This window comes from Callorhinus ursinus, unplaced genomic scaffold (genome assembly GCF_003265705.2).
Source record: "Callorhinus ursinus isolate GAN/ISIS: 27379988/994484 unplaced genomic scaffold, GSC_fseal_2.0 scaffold25, whole genome shotgun sequence".
Taxonomy (NCBI): domain Eukaryota; kingdom Metazoa; phylum Chordata; class Mammalia; order Carnivora; family Otariidae; genus Callorhinus; species Callorhinus ursinus.
The window spans coordinates 24,697,374-24,710,625 of NW_027397087.1; the positions used below are offsets into that span (position 1 = coordinate 24,697,374).

The following is a 13,252-nucleotide window of genomic DNA, read 5'->3' on the forward strand; positions in this document are numbered from 1 at the left end:
GCTGGAAGTGTATGTGCTTTAAATTAGAAAAATGCCCCATTGGTCCCTAAACCCAGCAGCCTACCAGAACCCTCAAAGTAAAATGCTCATGTTTGGGCTCCTCTTCTGACCTGCTTCCAATCCCAGTCTCCAAGGACAGGCCCTAGAAACAAGATTTTTTTTTAAAGACTTTATTTATTTATTTGACAGAGAGAGACACAGCGAGAGAGGGAACACAAGCAGGGGGAGTGGGAGAGGGAGAAGCAGGCTTCCCGCCAAGCAGGGAGCCCGATGTGGGGCTCGATCCCAGGACCCTGGGATCATGACCTGAGCCGAAGGCAGATGCTCAACGACTGAGCCACCCAGGCGTCCCTAGAAATAAGATTTCTTAACTCCGTAGTTCTTATATAACTGGCGGAAAGAGCCAAGCAAATTTAAAACAGTCAACAGAGACTTCATAGGAAATATCAATTCAAATAAGAAATAATGTTCTGTGTGCATTAGCTATAGAAATGGAAACACATGCTAAAATTTCAAAGAAATGGAAAGAATGTTCTGGGGGAAGAATCTATTTACAATCGTATATTAATAATTGGATCCAAGGACCATAATTGCTTTTATAAGCCTGAAAGTTATTCCTCACTTAAAAATCAATAGTGTTTTCAATTCACTTCAACTTCCTCTAGCAAATGTAAAAACATTTCCATCATATTTTTCAGGCAGATTTCCCATAGAATAAGGAGAGTCAATCTTTTCTACTGCTCGAAGATTCACCAATCTACTCCCATTTCCCCCTTCCTAGTCTCAAAATAATCTGTAACTTTTTAAATTATTATTACTTATTTATTTATCTGAGAGAGCAAGACTGAGAGCGAGCACACATGCATGTGAGCATAAGCTAGGGGAGGGGCTGGGGGAGAGAAACTCAAGCAGACTCTGTGCTGAGCGTGGAGCCTGATGCGGGGCTCGATCCCAGGACCCGGAGATCATGACCTGAGCTGAAACCAAGAGTCGGACGCCCTGACTGAGCCACCCAGGGGCCCCTCTCTAACAGTTCTTACCACAGTAACTATTGTTCCCTTATAACTGATCAAGTTAATGTCACTGAAATGTTGCTTTACCAGCCTTAGATTTGTTTGCACTTTACAAAGGATAAACGCTTCAAACAAAAACTGTGTGTGCGTTTGTTTACCCTACATGTATTGTCTAAGCCCCACCACGTGCCAAGCTCTGGGCTGGAGGCTCGATGGAGAGGCGGCTCCTGCCCTGAAGGGGCTCACCGCCTGCTGGGGAAGGGGAGTGCACGCAGGCTGTAAGAAAACCGTGTAGATGGGGATGCAGTTTTAGGGACTCCTGGGGGCATGTATCCCTGATTGGAGCACATGTTAAGAAAAGATCCTTAAAGGAAGTCACAACTATTTTAAGTCTCAACAAGACACGTAACATTAGCCAGGTGGGGTGTGTGTACCCATGGGCAGTCGGACCCAGGGGTGAATGGTGAAGCCTGAGTCCTAGCTGGAGACAAAAACCCCACTGGGTGCGACTGAAAGGAAGTACCACAGGTGAAAAGAACTTGAAAGGGAGCTGGAGGGGGCAGGAGAGGGGCTGAAAGTTCCATGACAGTGCCTTGGGTATTGGTTTTGAGGAAGGACCATGGGCTCTGGTCAGAAGCAGTCAGTGTTTCTTATTTCATACAGACCAGACTCCAGGCCTTTCTGTATCATATTCATGAATTTTGCCTTTACTTCTCTTCTAAAGACCAACTGATCTATTACTTAGTATTTTTCTCTAAACTGACTCAATTTACTTAAATTTATTTTAAAAAGGAACATATATATGGCTGCTGTATATAGAAAACCACGATGGCTTACCCCAAGTTGGCAACCCTAAACATAAATACCACAAAAATAAAAGTTATTTGTGAAAATAATTCAAATTTCTACCAACACAGAATAGATAAATAAACTGTGACATATTAAAAAGTGGAATTCTGGGGGGGGATGGAGAATTATAGTTACACTCTCCCAGTAAATTTCAGGAAATTTAATGTTGTGTGAAAAAAAAAATAAAGCAAGCTGCAGAATACATGGAACGCATATAGTAGGATTCCATTTACATCAAATTCAACAGTGCAAAAAGACAGTCAAGAGGTTGGTTAGAGGACCCAGTTCCGTTCCTTGCTGCTGTGGACTCTAGGCCGCCAGGGTTGGTGAAGGATCTCAAGATGGCTGCGCGAAAACTTGCTCTAAAAATCATTGACTGGGTAGCTTTCGGGGAGATCATACCCCGAAACCAGAAGGCCATTGCTAACTCCCTGAAATCCTGGAATGAGACACTTACCTCCAGATTGGCTACTCTCCCTGAGAAACCACCTGCTATCGACTGGGCTTACTACAAGGCCAATGTGGCAAAGGCTGGTTTGGTAGATGACTTTGAGAAGAAGTTTAATGCCCTGAAGGTTCCTGTGCCAGAGGATAAATATACTGTTCAGGTGGATGCTGAAGAAAAAGAAGATGTGAAAAGTTGTGCCGAGTTTTTGTCTCTCTCAAAGGCCAGGATTGAGGAATATGAAAAAGAGCTGGAGAAGATGAGGAACATAATTCCATTTGATCAGATGACCATTGAGGACCTGAATGAAGTCTTCCCAGAAACCAGATTAGACAAGAAGAAGTATCCCTATTGGCCTCACAAGCCAATTGAGAATTTATAAACTTGAGTTGGGGAGAAAGCTCTGGCCCTCGTGTTGTAAATGCTGGACATTAAAAATAATGATACGGTAAAAAAAAAAAAAAAAAAAGAGGTTGGTTAGAGTAGCAAATGTAAGTAAGTGGTAACACCATAAAGAAAAGAGAAGGAGATATTTAAAATTCAGGACAATGATTATCTCCCTGTGAATTGGGATGGGAAAGGAGCCAAGACGGACTGGAGAAAAGGAGGGGTAGCTCAGAGGATATTCTTTTTTTTAAAGATTTTATTTTTAAATAATGTCTACACCCCATGTGAGGCTCGAACTCACAACCCCGACATCAAGAGTCATATGCTCCACCAACTGAGACAGCCAGATGCCCCTCAGGGGATGTTCTTTTAACTTAAAGTGAAGTGGTGGGTGATCTTTTGGGATCATGGCTCTTTAAATGTACATGTATTTTACAGATATAATTTTAATGTCCTCAGTAGCTCACATGAACCATTTTGGAAGTGGTTGAATTCTAGCCGGCCTGCCAAAGGCCTTGAGCCTGAAGCCTACTCTCTTTAACAAAGAGATCAGCAAGAGGTTTGAAGACACAGCACAAAACAGACTTACTCTCTGATAGAAGCAGGCACACTGAAATACAACTAAACATGGGCTCGTCCTCTGTGCGTACTTCAATACCATGTACCCCCTGCACGGCTGGGAAGCGCTGCGATCATCAACGGGAAACAGGGGTGGAGCACGGAGGCCAAGCTGAAAGGAGGTGGGCAGGTCAGAAGGGTGTGCAGGATCCAGGGGAGGGGAATGAAGGCCTCCATGACAGCAGTGTTGGTGGCAAAAGATGTAAGAGGGTAAACTCCTGTCCCATTAGGGAGTAACATTGGGTTTTGACAGAAGATAGGTAAGAATGAATGAAGAATGACATCCTGGTTTGGGGCCTCAGGAGCCGGTGGATACTGTATCGCTAAGGGAAGAGTTTCTATAACCCCCAGGGCAGGGTTGGGGGTTATATCATGTGGTTGTAGGACCCCAGAGACTGAGGATGCAGAGCAGTGAAGGGCATCTGAAGGGCCACCCACAAGTAGGGGCCAGTGGGCAGAGCCATGGGGAGGTTGAGGGGAGCGGGGAGGTAATGAATGGAAGAGACAGCTGGTGATTGGAGGACTGATTAGATGGAGCACATAAATTAGATTGAGCAATAGACAAATACATTGAAAATAATGTGAAACAATACTCTCGTTGTCAGAAAAGTATTAGCAAATTTGAAAAGGAGAAAGAACCCTGAAGTGCTGGATCGGTGGTATTAAAGGCATCCATTTTAACTGTTGGAATGAAAGGTATCAGTACACACACACAATAACTTTGTATGTGTGTGTGTGTGTGTGTGTGTGTGTGGTATGTATAGTGGGCATAGTGTGTGTATATATATTTATTATATATATATAATAAATAAATAGAAGGGACCAAGGCTTCTTGGAGAAATGGCCAATTCAAAAGCTGGGCCAGGGAAAATGCAAGCTGAGCCTAGAACACGTAGCTGTGTCAAAAAGTACAAAAGTACAGTGTCTGATGTAGACATGTCAAGCCCACAAGAGCCAGTTTGAAAGGGCTCCCGCTGATCGAGGTCATGGTAGTAATGGACTATGATCATTGAATATAGTCCATACATACTGCCATAAAACAAGATAAATCAATAATAAGGGAGAAGGGAAAACTCTTCCTTATCACAGAGTGCCCACTAAGGAACAAAGAAGAAATGATGGAAACAGAGCATCACCATTTGGCACCTGTCATTTAAGTGACTGATGTGGGCCAGAGTCATCAATGGATTCTACGGTGGGTGGAGGTTTAATGAGGAGCAGGATGCTGCCATAATCTCAAAACAGGCCCACAAAACGCTAACATGTCCTAAAAGAAAATATGGTGAACTTAGTCAGAAGGAACACAGCAGACATGCCCAGGCCCAACCAGTTGCTCAAGAGCACAGTGTTGTTTCTAAGGAAGTCCTGCTCAGCAGGAATGACCTGAGTCTGGTCAGAAGGAATCACGAGACAGACCCAAGCCGAAGTCAGCCTACTGAATTTAACGCCTGAACTCTTTAAAACTGTAAAAAGCAAGAAATACACATATTGGATAAACCCTGCAATGTGTCCCCTGCAATCTGAGGAACTGTTCCAAAATGACAGAGTCTGAAGAGACATGTATTCCTGGAAAGAATCCCGGGACAGAATAGAAAGAGGGGCGCCTGGGTGGCTCAGTCGTTAAGCGTCTGCCTTCGGCTCAGGTCGTGATCCCGGGGTCCTGGGATCGAGCCCTGCGTTGGGCTCCCTGCTTGGCAGGAAGCCTGCTTCTCCCTCTCCCACTCCCCCTGCTTGTGTTCCCTCTCTCGCGGTGTCTCTCTCTGTCAAATGAATAAATAAAATCTTAAAGAAAAAAAAAAAGAATGGAAAGAGACATTTAGGGGAGAACTGGTAAAATGTAAATGGGGTCTGTGGGTTAGGCGGCACTGTACCCATTATCAGCGTCCTGATTTGGAGTATTATAACTGATTAGGTAGGAAAACATCTTGTTTTTAGGAAATACACACTGGAGAGTTTAGGGGTGATGAGTTATCACTTCTGCAGCTTGATCTTAAAAGTTTCAGAAAAATATTAATATAATTGGTAATATCAATCATTGTGTGTGTCTGGGTGCATATGGTTGGAGGAAGAGGTGGGAGAGAGCGTAAATGTGGTCAAATGTTACCAGCTGGGGAAACTAGGTGAAGAAGACACAACAGTTGCTTGGTTCATTCTGCCCATTTTTCTGTACAACTGGAATTATTTCAAAATAAATTGTTTGAAAGAGAGTTTATAGGAAACGTTGCAAATCTGAGGATGGGGAGGAAGAAGTAGAGGGAATATTTGTTCACCTGTGTACATGTGAAAAAAATATATATATTTTCCCCGTTTTAAGTCGTGTTGATCGGTGGCTGATAGGGATAGGCAGCAGATGGGTGAAAATGTGAGTCTGAAGCATAGGGAAAGGTTCTGGATGAGAATACCAGGATGTGAGTGAGAGTTAAGTGGGACTACCAAAGAGAAGCATGCCTGAGCACAGACTGCACTGGGACCTTGGGCACTGTAGTGGCCACTAGTGGTTCCCCCTCGAGCTCTTTTCCCCACCTCCCTTTCCCTGACAATTTCCTGACTTGGTTCGGGTATCTTGCCAGGTACACCAGATAGAGAAGCTGGTCCCATACTCAGCTTAGCCCATCTGCACCTGACCTACCACCCCCAGCAATTCAACAGTCCATATTAACAAGGTTGCCCCATTAGACTCAAGGGAAGGACTCATGGGAGAGGCTCCTCTCCCCTCTAGGATGTAAGGAGGAACGTTACTCTGATTGCCCCCGGTAGCCATCTGCAACCACCAAGGGGAACCGGAACAAATCTTAGCATGTCTGGACTGTGAAGCAGAGAGCTGGAAAGAACCTGGGTCCTTGATGACATCAATGGACCATGGAGCCACCAGCCCGGAGGTCTCCACAACCTCTGCGTGTTCTGTTATGCGGGATAATAAATTGCCTTAATTTCTCAGACAGTTTGAATCAGATTTTCTGTTGCTGGCAGCTCAAAGCGTATCAAGTGAAATGGGGACCACTGACATTTCGGGAGCTCTGGGGAAGAAACTCCCCCATGGAGAACAAGCTGGCAAGACTGGAGGGGCATGAGGGAAGGGGGCGGATGAATGCAGCATCCCGGGAGCCGAGGGAGCTGGAGGCTGACTGTGGCAACATGGTGGGGAGACCAAGAAGACAATGAAGTTCTGAAATCTTCCTGCTGGGACCAATTCTCTCAAACCCTACTTTGGGATATAGGGACATATTAGTATTGAACTTGACTCTTAGTTCAAAATGTATAACCCAAGGGTAAAAAACACAGAGATAGTTAAAAAAATTTCTTTCCTAATTCCAGAGTTCAAAAGATGAACATTGTGTGTCTGAGAAATAGTCCAGAAGATGAGAAATAACATCAATTCCAAAGGAGATTTGAAAGGAGCAAACTAGTGGATGTAATCATTGTAGCACTGGCCCGTGAGTGAGCAGCTTAGGCACGTCAGGGACCGTTGTACGGGCTTCACATCCATCAATCACTTGACCTGAATGATAGCCCTGTGGGGTAGGTGCTCTGATCCCCTTTCTTTGATGAGAAATGCTACACAACTCGCTCAGGGACACACAGCTAGTGAGAGGCATTGCTAGTAGGAAAGGAGCCTGGCTCTACTGCTTCGGATCAGGGCACATATTTAAAATCCTCATATGGGTTAGCTGGTCGATTAAAATCAACAGTGTTTTTGCAAAGTCACTCCATGAATAGCACGGTTCATAGCATAATCAAACCTTTCACTACACCCGAGTCTGTACTGATAGACACCTCTTTAATTAAGGCTTCTGCCCAAAACATTTATTATCTCACACACAGTGGGAAGGAACAAATAATAGCCTGAATCCCTGCGATCACATGACAACATGTGATCAAGAAGGAGAAACACATCAGAGAAGGTTCGGGACAGCCTTCTCCAAAGATCCTGTTCACACATTCCCTTCCTGGCAGCCTTCCTGGATCTGGACAAGAGGCAGGTGTGAGGGGAAGCATCTCTGTTGCTCACCTGGGGTACTGCAGGGCAGCAGAGAAAGGGGTGATCTCTCAGATCCTATCCTGACACTGAAAAATAAATCCTCAAGTACGTGTAATAGCTAAGTGTGTAAAATACAAAAATCACACAGACCGGCCAAAGCTACTGAGTAAATGATAAAAATTCATTCTTTAACAAAATGAGAAAAGTGTGAACAAGACACAGAGCTCTTATTTCTTCCCAATTAGTATTGTCAAGCAGACACAATGTTCACCTACAGTCTGCCAAGAAAACGGCCTCATGGCAGCACTCTTCTTGGCTCAGGCTGACGCAATAGGGAGAGCCGAATGTTTAGTCTGAAGACCAAGTTTGAGCCCCAGCTCAACTACTTATTAGCTTTGAAATTCTTTTCAGTGTTATTAGCAGATACTTTACAGCACTCCTTAACAGTTAGTTTAAAAACATTTTGGGGGCGCCTGCGTGGCTCACTCGGTTATGTGTCTGCTTCTGGCTCAGGCCATGATCCCAGGGTCCTGGGATGGAGACCCATGGCAGGATCCCTGCTCAGTGGGGAGTCTGCTTCTCCCTCCCCCTCCACTCGTGCTCGCTCTCTCTCTCTTACTCTCTCTCTCAAGTAAATAAAATCTTTTAAGAAAACCCATATTTATGTGTATTTCTTTATTCGGCTTTCCCTATATTCCTTTAAGGCATTAATTCTCTTTTTTAGATGAAGCGACCGAAGAAGCTTGCAGAGGTCAGACACTTTATATAGAACAGAACTGAGTCCACCCTGTGACGCAGCCCTCGAGGTCTTTCGTTCCACTACACCACGTGACCGTGGCTGCTAACAGATTATCACCCAGATAACCTGACACCTGCTGGCTCAGCGCATCAGGGAGAAGTGGAAAGAGTGTAATAATGGAGCCAGGCAGTCCTGGCTCGGTGTGTGGCTTTGCCACATTGCAAACGTGAGATGTTTAACATGGTTCCTTTACCTCTGAGACTCAATTTCTTGATGTGCAAAAAAACGGGGGTAGTTAACACCTCGTCTGCCAAGTTGTAACTGATATAAGTGAAAGATGTTGAGACTTAAAGCAGGGACCCAAAAAGGGGCTACTATTATGATTTTGGATAATATATTAATACGCTAGTGAGTCAGCCTTCCTGAATAACATTCTTTGGTGATAAAGGAATTTCTACAATCACACAGGCTGGAAGGTAAGAGTTGCATCGAGCCTGGGGGAAAGGGGAGATTTGAGGTGGTGCTCTTCAAGCCCACAGCCAGAGTGTTCGCATGCAGACCCCAGTCCGGGGTGTGAGCTGACAGGGCCTCCCAAAGCCAGGCCAAAGGGACAGGGAGCCTCAAAGGCCAGGGCTGCTGGGATAAACAAGAAGCTAGGTGGACCAAGAGAAACAGAAGTGTTCCAATGCTAATAATAAAAGGTTCCTGAAATACATCAAAGACAGGAAGGTAGCTTGAGATTCCAAGAGACACTTGATGGTGCAGAGACAGGACACAAGCCAAATGTTAGAGGTGCTCTGATTTTTTTTTTTAATCTTTTCATCTTTAACCTTTATTACTCCAAGTCTTAGGGATCCCAAATGCAAAGTGTCTTTTGAAGCAGATAATTCAGAAATCTTAGATCCAACAGTGACAGCTATTTCCTTTTCCTCTATGAAGATTTTCATATTCAATCAGTCACCAAATGCTAGTGATGTAGCTTCAAAATATCTCTCATGCCTTTATTTATGTCTAAAACAGTATTTATCTGGCACGGATGCAACCTGCCAAGACTTTACAAACTGGTGTTGGACACATTAAGGACAGAATGCCCTAGTCTCTGGAAAACAACTGCAGCAGAGTATTTCAAGCAAAAAATAAAATTAGGAACTGCACCCAATGCGATGCTTTCAAATTGACAACACGGTTTTAAAACAAGCCAGGATGGCAAGAGCTGATGTGGGCCTAAAGTGATAGGAATTCATTTTGATAGCAATAAAAAGGTCACATACATGTTCTCCCCAGCCCCATATTTCCCCACAGAGGTCACCTGGCAAGGGCCCCAGAAACGGCTCCGGCCACACTGCCGAGCTCTTGTCTGGTAATATAGAGACGGTAAAGAACACACGAAAAACCTGCTGGTTCTCCTTCCCCTTTTACCACACGATTTACCTTTTACCACATGATTATTTTATTTATTTGTTTTTTTAAAGACTTTATTTATTTGAGAGGGAGAAAGAGACAGAGAGAAAGAGAGAGAGAGAGAGCATGTGAACATGAGCAAGGGGAGGGAGAAGCAGACTCTCCACTTAGCAAGGAGCCCGACACCGGACTCGACCTCAGGGCCCCAAGATCAGGACCTGGGCCCAAGGCAGACACTTAACCAAGTGAGCCACCCAGGTGCCCCCACATGATTATTTTATTAAATAGATGGGCAACAATGTCTCTGGGAGATCCAAAGGCATCCCATATGTAGTTCTCTAACACAAATCCAAATTCTGCATTTTGTAGTATGGAAGACGAACGAGCTAAGCGGATATGGGTGGCCATGTACTGGACCCACTGGTGTCTACTTGTGTCTTCAGGAGCTCATCATTGCCAATGACACTGATGGAGCTTGAGTGATTGTGGGTTTGTCTGGTTTTTTTTTAACAGCGATAAAATATGCTTTTATTTACTTTGCTGAGTTAGAGGGTCGTAAAAAAGAATATTGCTCGAGTGGTTGTGTTTATCTGTTGGCACTGTCCAGAGTCCCTGTGTCCGCCCTGTCCTCTTAGTGCTTCACAGGCTTACTGAACACATCAGCTCACACACCGGTTTCCTCTTTGTCTTCCCAGCTCAGGTCAGGGCCTCCTGACCTCACCCGCTACCTGTATGCTCTCAATATCCCATCGACTTACTTTTGTCAACCAGCCTTTTGTGCATCACGTCCCTGCTCAGAGACCTGCAAGATACCAACGAGGCCCACAGGCTTACCCCAGATCACCCAGCCCATCGTTCAAGCACACTTACCTCCCCAAATCAACCAACCCGGCACTGCCACACAAATGCTACATTGGCTATAACAGAGAAACAAAAGAACTGGCCCACAAGGGGCGCCTGGGTGGCTCAGTTGTTAAGCGTCTGCCTTCGGCTCGGGTCATGATCCCAGGGTCCTGGGATCGAGTCCCGCATCGGGCTCCCTGCTCAGCGGGAAGCCTGCTTCTCCCTCTCCCACTCCCCCTGCTTGTGTTCCCTCTCTCGCTGTGTCTCTCTCTGTCAAATAAATAAATAAAATCTTAAAAAAAAAAAAAAAAGAAGAAGAAGAAGAACTGGCCCACAAGTAATGTACAAGGACGATTTGTCAATAGAAACCTTTAACAACCACACGGATAGTCTCCTCACTTTCTCCCTGTCACACAATGTGAGTTCCAGAGGCTCTCAAGCCATTCATGTTTTCTTCCTCCTACACATCCAGCGGGCAGGGCTCAAATCAAGTCCCAAAATCTCCGTGACACCTTTGCTGACTGTTTTAGGCCAAAGTGATCTCCCCCTTACATAAAAGCGAACAGCACTTACAGCTTATTTCAAGTGTTCCAGTTTCAAAAGTATCATGAAATAAACATTTATCGTGTACCAGAGAACCCAAGAAGCCTAACATCAGTTTCTAGTCATCAAGCACCGAAAAACTACTTAAAATAAGCACATGCAAATTAAATAATCATAATACGAAGTAGGTGAAAATGAGGGCTATATGAAGCGCTACTGAAATTCAGGAAATGGAGAGATCACTGGCTTGAGATTGATAAGAAGCGGGGGAACTACCCAGGCAAGGACTTGGATGCAGAAGTGAACCTGACCCACTGGAGGGAAAAAAAAATAGAGTAATTTGGTTAGAGTAGCAGAAAATAGAGTGGGAGGTATCCCAAGGTAGGGACTTTGGTCTCTACTCAAGTTAGGGGCTTTGGACTGAACTAGGCAATGGAGAGCCACTGAGATATTTTGTCAGAAATGAACACAGTTTAAATGATACGACAGTTTGGGCGCCTGGGTGGCTCAGTTGGTTAAGCGACTGCCTTCAGCTCAGGTCATGATCCTGGAGTCCCTGGATCGAGTCCCGCATCGGGGACTGCTGAGCAGGGAGTCTGCTTCTCCCTCTGACCCTCCCCCCTCTCATGTGGCCTCTCTCTCTCTCTCATTCTCTCTCTTTCAAATGAATGAATAAATAAATCTTTAGAAAAAAAAATGATATGACAGTTTAAGAGCATTCATCTAGCAACCATGTTTGGAAGAGGGTAGGTGAGGGAGTTAAGTTTTGGGGTAAAAATAAAAAGAACCATTATGAATTTGTGAAATTTGAGATGCTGTATGTCACAAAAATGGGATTATTACAACAATAACTTGTGCTTCAGGCAGGAGTTGGTAAACTTTTCCCATAAAGGCCCAGATATGGTCTCTGTCATTACTCAATTGTGCCATTTTAGCACAGAAGCAAACATAATATGGACACAAATGGATGTAGCTTTGTTCCAGTGAAACTTTATTTACAAAAACATGCAATGGGCCATAGTTTTTGAACCTACAGGTTAGGAGAAAGGCCTACACTCAAGATACAGGCTCTCTCATTTCTCGTAACTGGAGTTCTCTCTCATGTCTTCGTGTAATATGAAACCGTTAACGCCCATTTGCTAAGAATGACCCCAACTTTTAGTTGAGAAGAACTCAATATGCCTCCTTAAAAATTTGTCAAAAGAACATATCCATTGAAACTTTTCAAGATAGCTTCTTAAACAGATATTAATCGTGTACATCATCAAGAGATTTCCTAAATTCTGAAAAGATAAAGAAAATGAATCTTTATTAAATGTTTACTTAATAATTATTAGAATTCTATTATTTCATATAGGTCAACTTTATAATACACTGTTATTTTTATGTGCCAAATACGTGTAATTTTTTATAGCACGAGGGTATCTTTGATAAATGCACATATTTTAAACTACATGGCTTGCAAGGAACATAGTATGGGGTGAAAAGCAGGGTTATCTGGAAAACTGACCTGCTGGCTTCCTCTATTGATGAAGCCTTCTTTAACTGAATGCACCAAATGCACGAATCAATACACACCCATAATTCCCTCACATGTGTCCAGGGCTAACAAGTAAATCAAGATATAGAAATAGCCCAGGTATGGCCATCTAGTGTATACATGCATCTTCACATAAGGAAGAAATTGAGATTCATTCACATATTCATAAGGTCATGTTCGTTCAGTAAGTCCATCTGTCTGTCTTCTACTGATGACAAAGCACACTCATCAGCCTCCTGGGTTGCAGAAGGCATCATGGCCAACAACCTATAAAGGATTAGGTTAAAACAAGCATCTGTGGTTTGCGGGGGGAGAAGACCTTTACCATAGGTGCTCATGTCCTAGATAACTAACCTTTCCTCACAGTATATGGTAGCCTTATCACCTCCATGGAAATGTGGGACATTTGAGACACAGAGAAGTGTCACTGACAGTAGGGTGTAGAGAAAGTGCATGGGGTTTAAAGTCAGACAGGGCGAAGTTCAAACAGAGATTCTGCCACATACTAGTTGGAGGATCTTTTGAGTTCTCTTAAGCCTTCTTTTCTGGATGAAACCTTGAGAAACAATAATGCCGAGACCCAGAGCAGCTGTGAGGAGGGTGAGGCAACCTGTGCAGAGAGCGCCCAGCAGAGGGCCGGCACTCGGGGGGGTGCGCCTTGCCTGCGCTAGCGGTGTGTCAACACAGGAGGTGACTAGGAATCAGGGTTCCAGTTGCCTTAATCTTGGTTCTCAACTAGAAAAATTGGGGAGCTTGAATAAAGATACTGATGCTCTGGGCCCACCACCACAAATCAGTTGAAACAGAATCTCTGGATGTGGAGCCCAGATACCTGTATGGCCGCTGAACTAATAAGGCAATTCGGGAATTGGAAATCTTTACCCCTGGAAAGTTA

General features: G+C 44.2%; 1 protein-coding gene and 1 pseudogene across 2 annotated transcripts in view; one reads left to right on the plus strand and one right to left on the minus strand.

Annotated features, from left to right (window-relative positions):
- LOC112832848 (ATP synthase peripheral stalk subunit d, mitochondrial pseudogene) overlaps positions 1–2,765 on the plus strand; it is a 407,341-nt pseudogene extending 404,576 nt beyond the window's left edge.
- The window catches only part of MYO1E (myosin IE), a 190,610-nt gene that overhangs the window by 81,225 nt on the left and 96,133 nt on the right, over positions 1–13,252 (minus strand). The window lies entirely within an intron of this gene.